Source organism: Pseudophryne corroboree, chromosome 2 (assembly GCF_028390025.1).
Source record: "Pseudophryne corroboree isolate aPseCor3 chromosome 2, aPseCor3.hap2, whole genome shotgun sequence".
Classification (NCBI taxonomy): Eukaryota; Metazoa; Chordata; class Amphibia; order Anura; family Myobatrachidae; genus Pseudophryne; species Pseudophryne corroboree.
This window is the reverse complement of record NC_086445.1, coordinates 740,347,706-740,369,184: the sequence shown is the minus strand read 5'-3', so window position 1 is coordinate 740,369,184 and position 21,479 is coordinate 740,347,706.

The following is a 21,479-nucleotide window of genomic DNA, read 5'->3' as shown; positions in this document are numbered from 1 at the left end:
GGGGTATGTGTACTCCCCTCCTTGGTTTGGTGGTTTTCATCTAGGTGACTGGTGCTGGTGTGTGGCAGCGACTTTCTGTTTGCCATCCTCCAAACTAAATTTAAGTCTATATCAAAATCAATTCTAATTCGATCACAATTATAGTTTAAAGAGTTGGTCAGCGGTTAATAAACATCGTCTGACCTTTAACTCCAGCTACTGTGTCCGTGTCTTTATTTCAGTGTGTGGTGTGGTTTAATTTAGTGATAAGCTAGCTTAAAGAAAAGGTTTATGTAATCACAATAAAGTTATGAGCGCCTTAGATAAGCTGAAGGCTGCATAAGCCTGAGGCCATATAAGAGATCCACTTTTTGTGATTGGTTGTTAAATGACTAAGCAGTTGCTAGGCAGATCAGTTTTCCCTGTTGGTTTTTTCCTATTGGATTGGAAGGTTGTGCATCAAGCTTAATAGGAGGGTCTTAGGATAGTATATAGGTGGGGGCCATTTTCCTAGACTTCCTCTTGCCATGCATTTTATGCCCGCCCGCCCTCCCGGATTTCAGCTACGGTTTGTTGATTTTTATAGTTGGCTATTTGAAAGCCAGATTGGCGGGAAGTCGCTACCAACCAGCTGTCACACAGGCATAAGTGGTCATTGTGGGGCTCCCTCTTTAGAAGGACGGCAGGTGTGTCCTTTTCTTGCGGTTGGACATTTAGACGTTCCCCTGCGGGAACCGAACGTTTGCAAGAGAAAGAGGGGTAAGGCCAGCACAATGCGGGTTATGCGGGAAGGAGGCGGGGTATGTGTACTCCCCTCCTTGGTTTGGTGGTTTTCATCTAGGTGACTGGTGCTGGTGTGTGGCAGCGACTTTCTGTTTGCCATCCTCCAAACTAAATTTAAGTCTATATCAAAATCAATTCTAATTCGATCACAATTATAGTTTAAAGAGTTGGTCAGCGGTTAATAAACATCGTCTGACCTTTAACTCCAGCTACTGTGTCCGTGTCTTTATTTCAGTGTGTGGTGTGGTTTAATTTAGTGATAAGCTAGCTTAAAGAAAAGGTTTATGTAATCACAATAAAGTTATGAGCGCCTTAGATAAGCTGAAGGCTGCATAAGCCTGAGGCCATATAAGAGATCCACTTTTTGTGATTGGTTGTTAAATGACTAAGCAGTTGCTAGGCAGATCAGTTTTCCCTGTTGGTTTTTTCCTATTGGATTGGAAGGTTGTGCATCAAGCTTAATAGGAGGGTCTTAGGATAGTATATAGGTGGGGGCCATTTTCCTAGACTTCCTCTTGCCATGCATTTTATGCCCGCCCGCCCTCCCGGATTTCAGCTACGGTTTGTTGATTTTTATAGTTGGCTATTTGAAAGCCAGATTGGCGGGAAGTCGCTACCAACCAGCTGTCACACAGGCATAAGTGGTCATTGTGGGGCTCCCTCTTTAGAAGGACGGCAGGTGTGTCCTTTTCTTGCGGTTGGACATTTAGACGTTCCCCTGCGGGAACCGAACGTTTGCAAGAGAAAGAGGGGTAAGGCCAGCACAATGCGGGTTATGCGGGAAGGAGGCGGGGTATGTGTACTCCCCTCCTTGGTTTGGTGGTTTTCATCTAGGTGACTGGTGCTGGTGTGTGGCAGCGACTTTCTGTTTGCCATCCTCCAAACTAAATTTAAGTCTATATCAAAATCAATTCTAATTCGATCACAATTATAGTTTAAAGAGTTGGTCAGCGGTTAATAAACATCGTCTGACCTTTAACTCCAGCTACTGTGTCCGTGTCTTTATTTCAGTGTGTGGTGTGGTTTAATTTAGTGATAAGCTAGCTTAAAGAAAAGGTTTATGTAATCACAATAAAGTTATGAGCGCCTTATGCAGAGTTTGTGCAAGTATTTAATGACACACAGGCAGCAAATAAACTTCACACCAGGCAAAAGAAATACATTTTCTAATCCGTGGACGGTATGCACGGTCTCTTAGTGCCTCCGGGCACTGTTGGTCCAAGTCCTTAGCAATAGGGGAAATGTTCCCTGCTTGCTGGCCGCATATCGGCACCAGTGTGTTGACCAGTAGACTTAGACCCTCATTCAGACCTGGTCGCAAGCAGGCAATTTTTGCACTGCTGCGACCAGGTAATCGCCGCCTACAGGGGTAGGGGGTAATCGGTGTGCAGGGGTGCGAACAGATATGCAGAGAGCTGCACAAATAAAAGCTAGTGCAGTCTCTGCACAGCCCAGGACTTATTCAGCCGCTGCAATGATCCGGACCATTGCTGATGTCAGAAACCCTCCTTCCGAACAGCTGGGCATGCCTGCGTCCTCCCGGACACTCCTAAAAAACGGTCATTTGCCACCCACAAACGGCCTCTTCCTGTCAATCTTCTTATGATCACCAGTGCAATTGCTTTCTACGTAAAATCCATTGCTGTCCGGCGATCCCCGTTGCCGGCGGCCAACGCGCCTGTGCATTGCGGTGCATACGCATGCACAGTTCAAACCCGATCGCACCGCTGAAAAAAAAAGCTAGTGTGCGATCAGGTCTGAATGAGGCCCTTAGCACAGTTTAAATTTCTGCCAGTACAATTAGACCAATTCCCAGCTTAATTTCATTCAGGACTTTGTCTTGTAATTTAGTACCCGGAGCTAAGGAACAGTACTACAGCATTCACTTTACATATTTTCTGAATAAAGACCAACCCAACCGATTTCAAAGTGCAGCTTAAGCAGGTATCCTCTAATGCATTTCGCTCTATGTAGGAGCTTTCTCAAAGAGTGTTTTTATATATACAGTACAAATATATATATTTTTATAATCAGTATTTTTTTCTTTTATTTCTGTTTTGTGACCTTGCACATATAAAACTCAAGTTGTTTCACCTCAGAATTAGCTCCAGTATATGCACTTGCCATGATAATACTTATCAGCTTGATAGGTGGGTCTTAACATCACCTGTAAAATATACCACCCTACCTAAGCTACTATATAATATGATATACCTCACTAAAACAACAACTGGATGGTGAACTACAAGGTCAGGCCCAAACTAGCACTGGCCTACTGAACAAAACAAGTACAGTACAGTCTAACATTCAGATTGTAAATAGCAAATATCCTCCCCACATAAAACAAATTACTATCTACACAGTATGCAGTCAGTCAAACATAGGGGTCTATTTACTAAGCCTTAGAGAAAGATAAAGTGGACAGAGATAAACTACCAGCCAAACAGCTCCTAACTGTCATTTAAAAAAAAAACAGCCTGTGACAAGGAGCTGATTGGTACTTTAACTCCATCCACTTTATCTCTCTTCAAAGCTTAGTAAATAGACTCCTTAGTTACTGACTCATTCTATACTGGCTGGCTGGCTCTACACCTGTTGCTCTGATGAAATATCAAGTACTCATTAATGTTTCAATTATTTAATTTAAAATGAAACTATCCCATTATTTCTAATAGTATGGTATGGGAGCCGGATATCTCCTTTTCAACTGGGAAGTTTCTTGGTGGTGTGATGGCCAGAAAACCCCTTCACACTAGTGACATATTTACAGGGCCTATCACCTGAGGCTTTAGGGGCTTGGTCCTATTGTCTAAAATTATCTACAGGATGGGCCTAGCATCTGAATTATTAGAGGTCCTTGGACCTCCCACCTGGAATAGTAGCAGGGTGGTCCTATTGTCTGAATAACCAGGAGAACATAGCCCTATCACCCAAAATTGTAGTAGGGCAGACATAGCACAAAAGAGACCAGGAGGGGCATGGACCTATCACCTAAGATTAGTGTGGGCAGATTTAAATTATATATCCTCTAAACTAATGCTGACCTAAACCCCTGGTGTTCTAGTGGAAATAAGTGCAAAATCAGACTGGAGTCCTACTGGTCCTGCAGTCCTCAGTGTAACCAGTCCTGATTCAGCCAATGATCCCACTTCAGCCGACTCTCAGCAGAGAAGTGGCACAATTCACAGCCTCAAGTCTTCAGGAGCACTTCACCTGATGGACAGCATCCTTTGCAACCTCAGGACTACTGGAGCCCTCTGTCCCCATCTTTACCTGGATGAAGGTGGCCTGAACTTACTCTTTTGCAGTGGCTATTTCCTGTATCTTTTGCTCCACCATCTCTTCATTTTGGCTGTTTCTGGTGTCTTCTGTCTTCAGGACCCTGCTCCGGCTCTTCACCACTATCTTCCACTGTCAGACTTAGCTGAGCCACCATGTGTTGGCTAATATAATATAACCAGGTATAAAGGGGTGGGAGAATGATGTCTGTTCCCAAGTGTCAGGCATAATTTGTTTGCAGGCAGCGTCTTTTAAAAATCGGCCACTCTCATTGGTGGGACCTTAATCCATTCAGACTTGGGCCCTTCAAAGCTAGAATGTGCAACAAGTCTGCATTAGTAATGCTGATGCCAGTGAAAGCAGAAGTTGTTTTGGACCATTGCTTTATCACTCTTATCTACATTTTTAACCCATCTTGTACTTGGTTTAAATTTGGTTTCACTGGACTGATTATAGTTTTTATTTTGCCTTTACCTTACTGGTCTTTATATGGTAATCTTCTGTTTAATTTTGCTGAGGCAATTTATTTAATTGTACTGCATTTTTATTTTGTGTTGCTAGGACAACTGTTCACTCTAGCACCCTGCACTCAGTGAGGAGGGCATATTTTAATTTTGAAGGACAAAATTTTGTATGAGGATGTATTGCTACAGCTACAGTAGCTGTAGCGATACATCACATCTAAACTTTTGTCCTTGAAAATGAAAATATGCCCTCCTCACTAATATGATTGATGTGTAATTAAACTAAATTATATTGTTAACAAGGAGATCTTAAACTTATATATAAAAAATATATTTGTTTTGTTTTTGTAAACATTCATTGAAAGTTAAAGAGCATTAAACTTAAATCAAATAATACAAGTACAGTTACAACTAGAATGCATAATAATGATACAGTCAGGGCTTGAAGTGGTCCTGGAAAGGCGGTGGAACATTGGCAAAATAGCTTTGGCAAAATAACCCTTTATTTGGGATAGTAATCACATTGGGTAACCATTAATCAGAGTCTTGTAGTTTTATTTCACACTTTATTTTTCTAATCACACTATATTTTAATATTTCACCAGTCCCCATAATTTTAATATATATCCAATAAAGAATAGTTTTTTTAACCATTATTGTGGTTCCTGTGCATCCGACAGAAAAACGCTTCTTTCTTCTTTCTTTGTTTTTGCATGTAACTTGGGTCTAGGACCTTAAAGCGTTAGCATTGCACCCGCAAATAGAAATACATTTCCGCAAAGGATTACAAAATTATATTAAATGTGAAGCAGTAGGAATCATTAGATATCTAGCAATATATGTAAAGAGAGCTTTAATAAACTGGGGCGGGATTTGTTCAAATTTGTATATAGGTGGTGGAACTCATTTACCCGGATACCTGACCCCCCCCACCCCTACATTAAGTGAATCCGGAGCCAGTGGTAGTGTCTTCAGCAGAGCCTTGCAAACTGTAATTTACAGTATTTACAGTAGTGCCCTACTTCCCATACTTTATGAAGTGACATTGATCTCACAAAGAAGCAGCACGGTCACATAATAGTACCCCCAATTCAAATTACACCACACAATGGCACAATCTTATCCACATTACACCCCATGTAGTGCCCATGATTCATATTACACCATATAGTAATGCCCCTTATTCAGGGTGCCTCACTTAGTAGTGCCCTTTATTCACATTGCACTACACAATGGTATCCTCTATACATGTTATGCCACACAGTAGTGCCCTTTATACACAATTCCCATGGTATTTGTGTCCTTTACACATAATGTCCACAGTTGTAGTGCCCTTACACATAATGACCACAGTAGTGCCTCTTATACACATATTGCCACAGTAGTACCCCTTATACACATCTCTGCCTCTGTCACTCCAGCAGCTCCCCGCCTGTGTCCCTCCAGCAGCTTCCCCACCTCTCTTTTCCCTCCAGCCCCCTTTCATCTGGTCTCCAAGATGCACAGAGCCTACTTCTCTTTATGGCTCCTCTTCACTTCAGCAGTGGTGACACCATGCATAACATACACCATGCTGGAAAATGAAGCCACTTGGACCTGATGAGGGGATGAATGCTGTCCAACAGAAACAGCGTGTGTGAGTACCAGAAGGGGTGGGTTGTAAATTAAGGAAGACCATGGAGCCACCAAGATCTGAGGAAGATGGAGGTGGCTGCAGCTCATCAGTAACACTAGCGCTGCCTGCATCATCAACTGATGTAGGTGATGGGGCAGGGTTTTTTTGTTGGAATTACTGTGGAGGTAGTGGAACTAGTTCCCCCTACCATTACAAGTGGTGGAACTCAGTTCGACCTCGTCCCCCCCCCCTCCACTTTAACCCCTGGATAAAGTACATTACCAATTATTGTATACTGAAAAAATCATATATTCACTCATATGAACAGTTGTATGCTTTTTTTCGATGTACTTGGCCTATTAATTTATGCTTGATTTGCTACTAGTCAAAATCATCAGGGTGCAACTCAGTGGTGGAATTTGTGAGTGGTGCGCTCAGGTGCAAAAATATATTTTGGACCCCCTTTCCTCCATCCCAACCCAAGTACACAATATGCCACACAGCAGTGGGTGACAGGGAGAGGCAGAGTGTGACAATGTAAGGCACAGGGAGGCAGAGGGTGACAATGGAATCTGCCTTTAATTCACAGACAGCAGTGAATCAGAAAAAAATTACAGTTGTCTGTTCATTAGAGGCAGTATATGGTGATCATCAGTGCTGATAGCTGACTCCTCTATCAGTCCAGCACACACAAGGTCAGAAGTGCCTACCTAAGGTGAGGTGCAGGTCCCTCAGACAGTGGGGCCCACCCTGAGTGCCAGTCATCCAACATTGTTCAAAATGGTCTGTGGACGGATGTGAGGGGCAGGGGATAACGTGCGTGTGCAGCAGTGGGCCCCTTAATCATCAGGGGCCCATGTGCAATTCAGGGTTAGGCTGTGTGGAGGAGGGTTAGGGTTAAGCACCACCATTGGGAGCTTAGGTTTAGGCACTAAGGGGGAGGGTTAGGGTTAGGCTGCGGGAAAGGAGGGTTAGGGGTAGGGGAGAGAGGATAACATACTTACCTCGCCCCTGTCGGGATTTCAAAGATAGGGAATCTGGTGTTAGTATTGTGACCGCCGTCATCCCAATTTAGTGAAAAAGCATCAAAGTTTCTAGGAATTTCACCCCATCATCAGAATGGTCCTGATTATGGGGTGAAATTTCCCAAAACTTTTATGCTTTTTCACTAAAGTCTTTCCACAGGTTATGAGTCTTGGAGTGTCGCCTCATTTTACTGCACATGTAAGTTGGCCATCATACCCCATGAGGGCACAGAAGTAAGTTACTTCTATTGGGGGTTGTGCTGCCCTGATTGAGTACCGGGTTTGTACCAGAATCTAGATCTATCTATCTATCTATCTATCTATCTATCTATCTATCTATCTATCTATCTATCTATCTATCTATCTATCTATCTATCAATCTATCTATCTATCTATCTATCTATCTATCTATCTATCTATCTATCTATCTATCTATCTATCTATCTAGTTGATTATGATTAAGGACTATATAATAATAATTTGCATGTTCAGAGAATATTACCTGCTTCAATATATGTATTAAAATTGTCTACAAATGGATTATTGCATTTGGATTATTTCACATGATTAATTTTTTATGCCACTACAGCACACTTTTAAGATTTCCATAGGCCAATTACAAAATGTTGTCTCATTATATATTAATATATACGATCTGATTATTTTATCATACATCATAAATATCATATACATGCATACATCTGCTTTATTAAAGGAAAATAATACAACATCTGGTGATTTTTTATTTACTTTGAAATGAAACTAAAATGTGCTGTGTCAGGTGCACATTCAATGAAGCATTTCAAAACAAGCATAAAAGCAAAATACACATGAATATAATTGTGACATATGCAATACATACAGTCAGATGATTTAATGTTTGACTATGATAAAATACTTCAGATGATAGCAATCAGCAAATATAGAGCACTTCCCCCTCACTGAGTGGTTCATTTGGAATTCTGATGTAACCTCACTGTAGCACTGTGCGTTATACCTTCATAATGCAATATTTATAGAAATGTCTACATGCTTAATGTAAATTAATTATGCATTAATGTTGTCTTTTCTTCCTTGTCTGAAGCTTCATGGTAACACCTTAAACTGTGTAATAATGGCTGTTTAGGAATCTATTTGTTGTAATATCTGCTCATCCAAAGTAATTTGCGTCTTCACAGGGCCGGATTAAGTCTTGAGGATGCCCAGGGCAAACTAAATTGTGGGGGCCACACTAATAAAATTTTTGGCTTCCCCGCTGTGCATGCACAGCCACTACTTCTATTCCCTGCAGTGCACAGACACACAAACACACACAAACACAATTTACCTGTCTTCCTTCATGTAAAGTCGATGTCACGGAACCAGTCTGGGAGTGTAGGGAGTCGGGAGAGCGCGCTGAGACAGTGAAGACTCAGCTCTAGGCTTGGCCATCGACCATCAATGATTAAAAACCATCACTGGTCTATGCCCGATGGTAACTTGTTTTACCATCAATTGCGGAGACCCGAATAGTTCCCTGACATTGATGGTAGTCTTGGTCACAATGTTTTTTTTTTAATACTTACTGAGTGCTGCTGCATCTGCTAGATGCTGTGGACACAGTGAGCACAGCGCAAAATGGTTGGCAGGGCAGAGGCTCTCCGGCATCTGGTCAAACTACATTTCTCATGAGCTTCTACCATGTCTGCCAGGAAATGGGCGAGGCCAGGCAGTTACTGGTCTCTTACGAGGTCAGCAGTGCAGGGAGAGCAGGAGCAGTGGCAGAGTCCACTGTCCTGACTCCTCCTGATTCCAGGAGAGAAGCTACAGAGAGACTAGAGCTGTGGCAGTCACCGGATTTGCACATATCTTTGGTGCATGCACAAAATGTCAAAGGTAAGAACCATCTATGGTACACTACAGCATAGTTTTATACCATCAATGGTTCTTGCCCTGTTTCCTATCAATGGCAACCGTCAATGGAAAACATACTGATGGCCAATCCTACTCAGCTCCTTCAGCATTGCAGTGGCCGCAGGAAGCTCTGGGACAGTGTCTTGTGGGATTTGACGTCACTATCCCGTGAAACTGACTTTAGTGTGGAGCTCCTTGGTGGCCGCTGTTAAGGAACAGCTAAGCCACTGAATAGGAGGGGTAATGGAGACACAACTAAATGCTGTGCTTCCTGTTTTAATAGCTCTGGGGGTTAATGCATGGGGGCCCCCGGGGCAACCTCCCCCGACTCCGCTCCTATAATCCGGCTCTGCTTCTTCACACAGTGACTGATGTAGAGGTGTAACTATTCTAGGTTGCATAGCGGAAATTGTGTGAAATATCTCTTCACAGAAAACTGTGCACATTTGTGTTTATACAGATTTCCATGATTATGGAACTTACATTAACATGTGCCTAGAAAGGCGGGATGGGGACGGTAAGGATATATTTGTATAGGACAACACCAATAAGGGTGTATTCATCCAGGTGTGTACACTACACATGCACACTGGCCTAGAAATACATATATAGCTTTCAGGGGCACCAGAACCTGTTGTGGTTGGGGGGGGGGATATATAAAAATACATTTTGACACTTCACCCGCATGATTATCCACCCTCACCCCATGCGGGGAGCACTTACCCCCCAGATCATGCGGAGAATCTTACTTCAAAACTCCATCGCCGCAGTGTGCTGCCCCATGTCCTCCTGTCCTAGCTGGCTCTTCAGATGCATTACAGGGAGGAGGCGTGGCCATGCTGAGCCTGTTGGGACATCCCCGCCTCCTCCCAGTAATGCCTCTGTGAAGAGCCGGCTGGACCGGATACGGGGCAGCACGCTGCGGCGCCGGAGTTTTGAAGTCACAGTCTCCACGGTGATCTGGGGGGTAAGCACTCCCCATCCGCACGCTTGCGCCTCTGTCATGTTTTTTTGGAGGGGCATGCTGCCCCCTCCCCCCCCCCATTCCGACGCCTATGATAGCTGTAAAAGATGTGTCATTTTCAATAGTCGAGAGCAGATTAAACTGCACATATATGCTTTCTTCATTGCTTGTAAAATGTATATGATATTTTAGAGATGTTTTTTAAAGTGTTATTAAAGCCTAATAGCAAATGCATTTTGCAAGAAAAATAAATGTTTACAAGCATGGGTGTAAGTGTAAACAAGAGAATACAACCAACCTAGGTTGGAGTGAGGCGCTAATGGGGTGCGTTTCTAATATGAGCAGCTGCCTTAAGTAGGTTAGTCACACCTACAAATGGAGTGATACATGAATAGAAATGGAGGCAGCGCTGGTCAAAACCAAATGGATTGTCTAATAAACACACATTTAATATGCTTAAAAATAGTACATAAAATACAGTAATAAAAAAAGTATCAAAACATATACCAACACTGCATAGATGAAAATGCTGCTAGTCACCAATGATGTTTGGTTTCCACAGTCTGCCTGTACCTATCTATCACACAGGACCTCAAGATTGAAAACATGGACAATAGTTGTTAGCTTAGGACTGACAACACAGTCTCAAGGACGGAAATCTCATTGCTACCACTAGAGGATGTTTTGTCCCAATTGTAGATTCAAACAGGAGGGTCCCCACCATGCATGCGGAGCTCTTGTAGAAAATCCAGTCCTTAATAGCATAAAGAGTCCAAGTAGGTATCTGTAGGTCCCGTGATGGTCCAGGCGATGACAAACTTTTCAGTGGATGTGGATGATATGGGTTACAAAGTGACACACACCTGATGCGTTTCACAACTGGCACTGCTGCTTTTTCAAAGGTGACCTGTGGTCTCAACTAGCAGTGCATTTATACCTTAGTTAATCACATAATTACTAACACTTGATTATACAATCCATCAATTGCACTCCTAATTTAACATAATCGTTATTTCATATTAATGTACTTGTTAAAATTAGACTCGAAGGCAAATTAAATAATTTTACTGGTATTTTAATAAGTTAAAATGAATTATTTACACAATACCCGGTAAATTCCCAACTTCAGGTGCTGAAACGCACGCTAGACCCCCTCACTTCTGGTCCTTGAACCGTAATCTATTCCCTCATATCCATAATTCTATGTGATTGGCTCTCTCTCTCTCTGTGGGCACAGGCAGCGCCGTGCCACTGGCGAGGCGCAACCCACTGCCCGTGCTCCACAGTCCGGACCACATACCTCACTTCCTGTTAGATGGAGGCGGGACTGCACATACATTTAGAATATACATAAAATTATATAACACAATTGAGTTCTACCGACTCATTCAAACCCGATGGAAATATGCTGTTAATTTTAAGCATCCAAAATACTTCTTGCTTACACAGTCTTTTGTACCTGTCACCCCCCGTAATGTTTAAGGAATAAATTCCAAACCCAACACTTTCAAGCACCTTGGATTCCCATTATGATGTTTTTCATAGTGTTTAGACACACTGGGGTATATTTACTAAAATTCGTATCTGTGTCGATTTGGAGTGTAATTAAACACGAATGACATCGAATGTGTGATTTTGCAACTTTTTTTTTTTTACGCCTCATTTACTAAGCTGTCGTATTTTGATTATTTTAATTTTTCGATGTCGATGTCATTCGTGGTTTTTAATGGTAGAATGCGGCCGATTTTGTGTTTTAGCGGCCGTGTTGTGTTTTTTTTTTTAACGAATGCGTCATTTGAATGTTACGGCAGTGTTTTTCCGTTCCCGGACGCGATTTTGGTCTAACTTTCATTTTAAGTCACTCGTCCGTGATTGGTTTGTTTACTGATGGAGGAGTGTCTGTGCTCATTACTATAAAAACGACCCAAACCATCCGAACCTCGTGGGTTTAGCTAGTGGAGAGGTGAGAGGAAGTGGTGTTTGGTGTTGGTGAGTAGTTTGGAGTATTTTGTGGTTTGGAGGTGTTTTTTTGCGATTGCTGAGTGCTGTACTGTGTGTGTAAGTAGTCTTGTCATACTTGTTGTGTAGTTATTTAAAAGTCTGTTTACTTTTTTGTCTTTGTAAAAAAAAAATTCAGTCTATTGTCATTGTTTGTGAGTGTGTGTGTGTGTGTGTGTGTGTTTGGTGTGTGGTGTGTAGTGGTAGTGGAGGAGTGTGTTGTGTGTTTGTTTTTTTATAATTGTTATTTGTTGTTTGTCCGGAATATGTCCCAGTCAGAGGTGAGTGAGGTGGAAGAGGTGAGTGAGGTGGAGGAGGTGAGTGAGAGGGGGGAGGTGAGTGAGGCGGAGGAGGTGAGTGAGGCGGAGGAGGTTAGTGAGGAGGAGGGGGAGGTTGCTGCTGCGGCCTCGAGTGATAGTGACAGTGATGGTGCTGTGGCTCCGCAGCCACGCACCACTACAAAGACTGGGCGCAATGTTAAATTCAGCTATGCAGAGAATGTGGCATTGATGCGGGAGCTGTTGAAACATCATCATCATCTGCTGTTTGGGCATGATGCTGCCAAGGTATCTTCACGCAGGAAGAGTGTTCTGTGGGGGAAGGTAGTAGCGACAGTTAATAGTGAGGGTGTGGTGAGGAGGACCGAGGACACGTGTCGTAAGCGTTTCTACGATATCAAGCGCCGTGTCAAGGTGAAGATGGCCAAGGAGGCAAAGTCTGCCAGACAAACAGGGGGTGGCCATCCCTTCAGAGCGTCATATCGGGATTGGGAGGAGCCTGTGCGGTCCCTTATTCCGCCAGAAGTGGTTGGTGCGACCTATGTCCGGGATTCGGATCGTCCAAGGCAGGACGGTGAGTTTGTTGTTCAATATTTATATTATTTTAACATATGTGCTTTGTCCTTAGTTGTGTGAAATGTATTGTAGCTGATTCTGTTTGTAAGTGGCTTAATTATTGTAATGTGTTGGTGTTTTTTTTTTTTTGCATAAATAGTTATGTTATTTCCCATTGTTTTGTGAAGTTATCAGTTGGCCTGTCCCTTTCGCAGAATCAATTTGTTTATTATTTAATTTTGTTGTGGTTTTGTTTTTTGTTTTTTAGTTTTTTTCCATTTAAATGAAGTGTGACTCATGTGTTTTCATGAATGTGTAATCCATTTTATTTAATGTTTTTTTGGTTAATGTATGTTGTTGTGGATAGGCCTTTGTGTGCAAGGTGTGATTTTTGCCGCAGAATAATTTGTTAATTTTTTTATATAAATAATATATTTGTTTATTGTGAGTTATTTGTGGCTACAACCACGGTTGGTTTTGTAGTTGTATAATATTGTTAATTATGCATCTTTGGGCAGGCATATCCAAACTGCGGCCCTCCAGCTGTTGTGAAACTACATATACCAGCATGCCCTGACACAGCTTTAGCATTCTCTGACAACAAAACTGGGTCAGGGCATGCTGGGATATGTATTTTCACAACAGCTAGAGGGCTGCAGTTTGGACAGGCCTGCCTTAGGGTATGGATTGTTTGTTGTAATTGGTTCATGATTAAAGTATACACACCCAATGAAGTCAGCCAGAAAAGCACAAGCCAAGTTTAGTGTAATAGTCTTAATGTTCTTCATATGTCCACATCACAATAATGTTTTGGAGTAAATATGTATTCACAATATAATGAACATAAGGTAAAAATTCCTATTTCAACAGTACGAAAGAGAGGCAGCACAGCCAGGTCACAAACCACAATGGCAAGAGATGCGGATGCTGGCGATGCAGGTAAGAATGTTGTGGGTACACATATTCTTTAAACACATAGGGCTCTATTCAAGAAGCAGTGAAAAGAGTGGAGCAGTGAGTCAGTGGAGAAGTTGCCCATGGCAACCAATCAGTGGCCCAGTATAATTTTAAAGTATGCAAATTATAAATGTTACGTTAATGCTGATTGGTTGCCATGGTCAACTTCTCCACTGGCTCACTTCTCCACACTTTTCACTTATTCATGAATAGACCCCATATAAAGACAGAATTATAATGTTTTTATTATCCCATAGGAACTTCATCATCGCACCGCACTCCACTAAGACGACATTCGCAGGGGTCTGGCAGTCTCCAGAAGATGGGTAGTAAGCAGGGCCGGACTGGCCATCTGGCACTTCTGGCAAATGCCAGAAGGGCCGATGGCCACGTGGGCCAGTCCAGCCGAGCAGCAGCAGCAGCAGTTTGCTTCTGAGCCGAGGAGCTGTGAAACGTGCTACGCCCCGCCCACTTCTGTGACATCAGCTGAACTGTCGGTCCACTGAACGGGCTCTCTAGAAGTCTGCCCCACGTGACGGCTGTGGACCGTAGCATGCAGCTGAGAAGATTCCTTCAGCCCCACACACACAGACGATGACACTAGCTGCTGCTGGTGGGAGCACAGCACGGGAGGTGACTGCAGTAACCCAGTCTGTCCAAGCATAGAGATAACAAGGCTAAAGGTAAAACAGCCGGCAGTGCATACACTTGAAGAGTGACTATTGGTGTTAACCCCTGCAGTGCCTTTCAGCTGTGCACACAAGCTAATGCCTTTATAAAAAGGCTGAGACTACCCCTTTTCACCTTCATTATTTAACTTGTAGAGCAGTCCAAGTTGCTGGTCATTTAATATTAAAAGGACTTTGTGCTTTTAAAGGAAGTTACAAGTATCACTGCTTGATGGTTCTGTACAAAGGGCAATTTAATTTGCTAAGTCCTATCCATCTCTTTTGTATTCCACATTGCACAGCACAGTCACTGGTGGGACAGAACTAAAGGTCCATACACACTATACGATATCGCTAATTTTCAGCTTTCTGAGCAATATCGTTTGTGATATCGCCAGTGTGTATGCTACAGATGATGAATGATGTGCGCTTCCACACTTCGTTATTGTCCACCTTTCGGCGGCTGTGCATGCAGCTCAACTTGGTAAATCTTGCTTGCAGCAAAATAGGTAATCTTACCATGCTGCCTTTCTCTCTCCCTAGTCCCTACTGTATGCCCTTGCTATCCCTCTCTCTGTCACTCTCCCTGTCCCTATGTCCCTGCTGTCACTCTCCCTGAATTTTGTCTCATTCCATGTGGCATAATGTGAATTTCGGCTCATTTTGTGTGCTATAACGTGAATTTCGGCTCATACCATGTGCTATAATGTGAATTTCGGCTCATACTGTGTGGTATGTGAAAGGAGCACCAGTACTAGATAGTATAAGGGGTACTACTATTGTGGTGCATAATGTGTATAAGGGGTATATGGTGTGGTAAACTACAATGAAGGACACGCCCCATTTTGAGTGGCCACGCACAACCTTTATTTTTCCATACCCCCACTTCAACATTTCCACTTCAACCAATGGTGTGTGTATTTTAATACAGAATGATGTACACTTGTATGTTGTTATAATATTAATTATATTTGTTAGAGCATAGACTAAGAAGTAGGAGAAGTCGGGAATAGTAAGGGGAGGAGTCAGATGCTGACACCGAGGTGGGCCTGTGTGCTTCAAAAATGCCAGTGCCTATTTTTGGTCCCTGTCCGACCTTGGTAGTAAGAGACGCCGTCTTGAGGCCGTACCTACACACGCATCCTCACCACCACAACGGCGCATCTCAACTGTGTTGGCTCAGCCACCAGAAGCCATTTTGGCCAGTCCACCAAGCGATGAGCCTCAATCCCATCAGCTGTCTGGTGAGTAAACCTTATTACTTAAAATTCAATGCATTTTACACAGTGTTTTCCAAAATTAAACAAAAGCACACACTCATCCTTGTAGTAAGCAACACCAGCAAAGACGTGGGTAACGTTACTAAGATGGGACTTCTATTTAAGATGTGATGTTGCCCATACCAACCAATCCTATTCTCCATAACATTAATACAGCACCTTCTCGAATATAATCCCTGCAATGTTATTGGTTGCTATGGACAACATCCCATCTTAAAAAACAAATTCAATGTTTGTAATTTGACCCCATGGTAAGCATTATTTCGTGGTACACATCTCAAATTAACAATATGCGCAAAATATGTGTGGACACTTATGCCAACCATATTTTTAAGTATATGTTTTTTCACTAGAATTGAAAATGTTTACTGGGAAAGACTGACAGCCTTTAACAATGTATGAGTGCATTGTTGTACACATTTAATGTATTCTGTTTTTTGGCCAAAAGGAAGCTTTAAACAGAATATGTAAAGGATGTAATGTAGCATTTTTACAGTTTAACGTGTTTGACCATTAAGTTAAACTCATAGCCCAACATTTACCTTAAAGATTGTTGTAATGAGTAGGGAACCAAAGAAGTCACATTTTTTAAATATAATGTCCAATATCATCATAAGTTTAGGCCACACTCTATTTATATTTTTCAACATGCATATTAAGAAGTAATGCATGTTGTCGTAAAGCACAATAAAAGCAGAAGCCCAACAGTAACTAAATTGTGGCTGTCTTCAACCCCATACAGATCCAGACATCATGCCCCAGGATACCCAGCAGGAAACTGACTTGCAGCAAACTTTCACACTACACCTGTAAGCAGTTGATCCTAACCAGCGACCCACGCCGGCTGACATTATTCCACCACCCCAAACAACCCCCACCCAACAAGTGAGCCCAACACCACCCCAGCCACAAATGGAACAAGACTTTTGGTCCAGTTGGACAACACAACAGGCCCAACACTATGCCTGTCTGCAAAACCACAGCCAATACCTTGCCAGTCTGCCACATCATCTACCGAGACTGAGTAGAAACTCAGGCAGACTGATTGTTCAACTTTGCAGAGTTGCCAATAGCATGGAACAAATGAGAGCAAACAACAGCCAAATGATAGGAAGCTTTCAACGCATCATGGATGAACAAAACCGCCAGCAACAAGCCCTCATACAACTAATCCAGAACAATCAGCTGATCACAGAAAGTATGTCCAGAATAGTCGCCAACAACACAGCCGCAACAACACAACTGACAGCAAGCATCAACAACTTGAGCCAAAACATCAATTTGTTGGCAGCCCAGCAACAAGGCTCAAGCTCAGGGACAACCACACCAAGCCATACCCCAATTTCCTCCCCAGTTAGGCGATCAAGCAGAACACGGCCCAATGTGCCAACAGAATCCTCTGCAGCCACCAAGAAAAGCACACGAAAATGAGCAAGCCAAAAAAATAATAATAAAGTATTGTCACATATCACTCACGATTCTAGATTTGTGCCCAACACAATTATAGTGTTTAAGATAATAAATAACTCAAATGCTATATGTGTAATGTTTACTTTGTTATTAACTGACAGTGTAATCTGAAAATGTTATTGAGTAATTGTAAACAACATGGCTAATATCAAACAAAAACGCTTCACAAACATAATTCACAAATACATATATTTTATGTTTGGGGTTAGCCAATGTTGAGTTACATAAATTAAGACTTACCTGTAAAATGACGCATAATCATCAGTATCTGGCTTACCTGCCTACCTACATCTGTACTCACACTGTGGCAAGATGTTTCTATCTCCTCTACTTGCTGACTGTTTACTTCATGTGTGCAATCTATGGCACCCAGCACATTGGGCATGCCTGCAAGCTCATAGAAAGATACCCTGACTGCATGCCACTACGACTCCTGGGTAGGGAAGAAGATAGAGGCATCTATGTGTGGATACAAAGCATCCCAAACCTGAGTGGACATTTCAAAATATAAGGTGAGTGTCATGACGTGTTTAAAATACAATACTGTGTTAGAGTACATAACAGAAGCACAACTTAGACATAGAGGAGTATGTATGTGTTAACTTACCTGATTTAAAAATTTAGAAAAGGTGGCCTGTGAGATAGCAATTACATCGCCAGTCACAGCGTGAAAGCTGCCAGTAGCCATAAAGTGCAACACAGCCAGGAGTTTGTCCAGGCCTGACACAGAGCGAGAGCGTGCTGTCTCAGGGTCTAAGTCCAGTTTGACAAGGTCATACAGACGGGAAATGATGTTTGTATGTAGCCAGAACATTTGTATGAGGTGGTCATCGGCCAATGTGTTAAAGTTTAAACGCCCCCTAAAAAAACTAGCCCTGCGCAGCCTCTGCGGAACCTGGACAACCTGCTGACCATGGTCAGTTTCGTGGCCCAGGTTTATTGTAGCCTGCTGGAGCACTCTCAGGTATCCCACAGGCCAAAAAAAAACAGTACTACACACGGCAGCAGCCATTTCAGAGTGAGAGATGTTAAAAATGTGCTTGTTTCCCTTTTAAAGGACCCAAAATGAAGGTGTGATTAATGTTGAATTGTAAACACATGTAAACACACTTCTCAAAAGCAGGTCTATTTTTTTCTAGCTTTTTTTACAAATCTTTTTTTTCACGGCCGACAATGCACTTTCACGGTAGAGATTTCAAATACGAATGCATAGTAAATTACCGAGTTGTATACCTAAACAGCCGCGTTTGACCGATGGTGCATTCATTCGTAATTTTTAACTTTGACTTCAAAAAAAATACGAATGCCATCATTACTGCCGAGATTTGAGTTTAGTAAATTCCCGAGATGACACTTTGAAGAAAAAACACCAAATCGGTCGAAATCGAAAAAAATCGGGAGCTTAGTAAATATACCCCACTGTGTGTTTGGATTTTTTTCCATATGTTCCTACGGTGTTCCAAAAATCTAATTTTAAGTGAATCACATCCACACACTAACATATAAATTACATATGTATTATCGCAATTTATATGATCCTTTATCTCATAAGGTTTTCCTTCCCCATCTATATTAACTCTTAATGTGCGGTTTAGTGTGTAATCGCAGGTTAAACACCTATTCTTCCCACTTTTGAAAAAAACTTTTATCTTTGCATTTTGTTCAGTAAGCCAGTTAGTTTTCTTTAAGATTGTATTATCCTTTTCTTCAATATTTTTTAAAAAAACTAGTCCCTTTTAGTATAGTATACAGTTTTTATAAAACAACGTTAGATGAATTCAAAAAGAAAAGGAGCAATTTAAACAAATGGGAGAAGAAAGCGTTACAAAAACTCATCAAAGACAGTTCGATTGCCATTAAAGCACCAGGCTGACGAGAAACGTAACACAACATGTGTATAACTACAAAGAATTACTGCAGATACAGTACGCACTGGGATGGACACCCAGCATCCTTTATGGACTAAGAGAAAAGGATTTACCGGTAGGTATTAGAATCCTATTTTCTCATACGTCCTAGAGGATGCTGGGGTCACATCAAAAACCATGGGGTTATACCAAAGCTCTAGAATGGGCGGGAGAGTGCGGACGACTCTGCAGTACCGAATAACCAAATGTGAGGTCAACCTCGGCCAAGGTAATAAACCTGTAAAACTTAGCCAAATTGTTTGCTAAATAGCTGCTCGGCAAAGTTGCAACGCCGAGACTCCCCGGTCAACCGCCCCGGACGAGCTCACCTTTCTAGTAGAATGGGCCTTCACCTATTTCGGTAACGGCAATGCTACCGTGAGATGAGAATGCTGAATCGTACCACAGATCCAGCGCGCAACGGTCTGCTTGGAAGCAGGACACCCAATCTTGTTGGGAGCAAACAGGACAACAGAGCCTGTGTTCCTAAACGGAGCCGTCCTGGCGACATAAATTTTCAAAGATTCTGACCACATGCAGAGACTTCGACTCAGCGAAGGCGTCGGTAGTCACAGGCACCACAATAGGTTGGTACATGTGGAAAGAAGAAACCACCTTCGGTATAAATTGTTGACGAGTTTCCAACTCTGCTCTACCTTCATGGAAGATCAAATAAGGTCTCTTGTGAGACCAGGCCGCTAACTCAGACACTCGCCTTGCGTATGCCAAGGCCAAACTGACGACCACTTCCCAAGTAATGAATGCCAACTCCAACTTCTGTAAAGGTTCAAATCAATATGAGTGAAGGAACTGCAACACCACGTTAAGATCCCATGGTGCCCCTGGGGCACAAATGGAGGTTGGATGTGCAACACGCCCTTCATGACAGTCTGAACTTCTGGAAGAGAGTCCAATTTATTCTGAAAGAAACCCGATAAGGCCGATTATAATTGAACCCAAGGTTAGGCCCACCTCCACACCGGCTTGTAGGAAATGGAGAAAACGTCCTAGCTGACAAGTCTGCCATATGAGTCTTCTTGAATTCACACCAAGAATTTTTTTTTCTCCAACTACGGTAGTAATGTTTAGACGTTACACCTTTCTTCAGCCCAAATAAGCGTGGAGAACAAATACCGTGGGAATACCCTTATGGACTAGGATTTGGCAGTCAACCGCCATGTCGTCAAATGTAGCCGCGGTAAGTCCTAATACACGCACGGCCCCTGCCGCAAAAGGGTCCTCGTGCAAAGGAAAAAACCAGGGATCTCCTATGAGTAATTCCTGAGATCTGGATACCAAGCTCTTCTTGGCCAGTCTGAGACCATGAGGTTCGCTCAAATTTCCTTTTTTATGATCCCAGAACTTTAGGACCGAGAGAAAACGTATGGAATACATATACCGACTGAAAACACCCACGGTGTCACCAGTGCATTCACTGTTCCTGTTTGAAGGTCCCTTGACGTGGAAATCTGAAGCTTCTTGTTGAGACGAGATGCCATCATTCCTACTTGAGGAAATCCCACCGACATGCCACTTCTCCGAAGATTACTTGGAGGAGGTTTCCCCTCTCCTGGATGGAGATCGTGTCTGCTGAGGAAGTCTGCTTCCCAGTTGTCCACTCTTGGAACGACATCACTGACAGAGCGCTTGTATGTTTTTCCCCCAGCGGAAAATCCTTGTGGTTTCTGCCAGTGCCGTTCTGCTTTTCGTATGTAGAAAACCGTTGTAAACAGCCCTTAACTCTAGACTGTTTATGTGGTGACAAGTTTTCTAACTTGACCATCTTCCTTGGAAGTTTTCCCCCCGTGTGACTGCCCCCCCCCCCCCCCCCGCCTCGGAGGCTTGCATCCGTGGTCGCTATGATCTAGTCCTGTATCTCGAACCTGCGCCCCTCTAGGAGGTGAGAACTGCGCAGCCACCACAGGAGTGAGATTCTGGACTTGGAAGACAGGATTATCCTCCGGTGTATGTGTAGGTGGGAACCGGACTCCTTGTCCAACAGGTCCCACTGGAACATCCTGGCATGAAACCTGCCAAACAGAGTGGCCTCGTAGGCCGCAACCATCTTTTCCAGCAACCGAATGTATTGATGGATTGACACTCTTGCTGGTCTCGGAATTTGTTTTACCAGACTCTGGCTCTCCAGAGCCTTTTCCACTGGAAGAAAAACTCTCTGTAGGTCTTTGTCTAGCATTATTCCCAAAACTGACAACCGCGTCGATGGGATCATCAGTGAATCCTGCCAGTTCAGGAGCCAACCCTGTTGTTGAAGAACTGTCAGGGAGAGTGCAACGTTTTGCACCCACTGGTTTCTTGATCTCGCCTTTATCAGGAGACTGTCCCAGCACGGGATAAATGTGACTC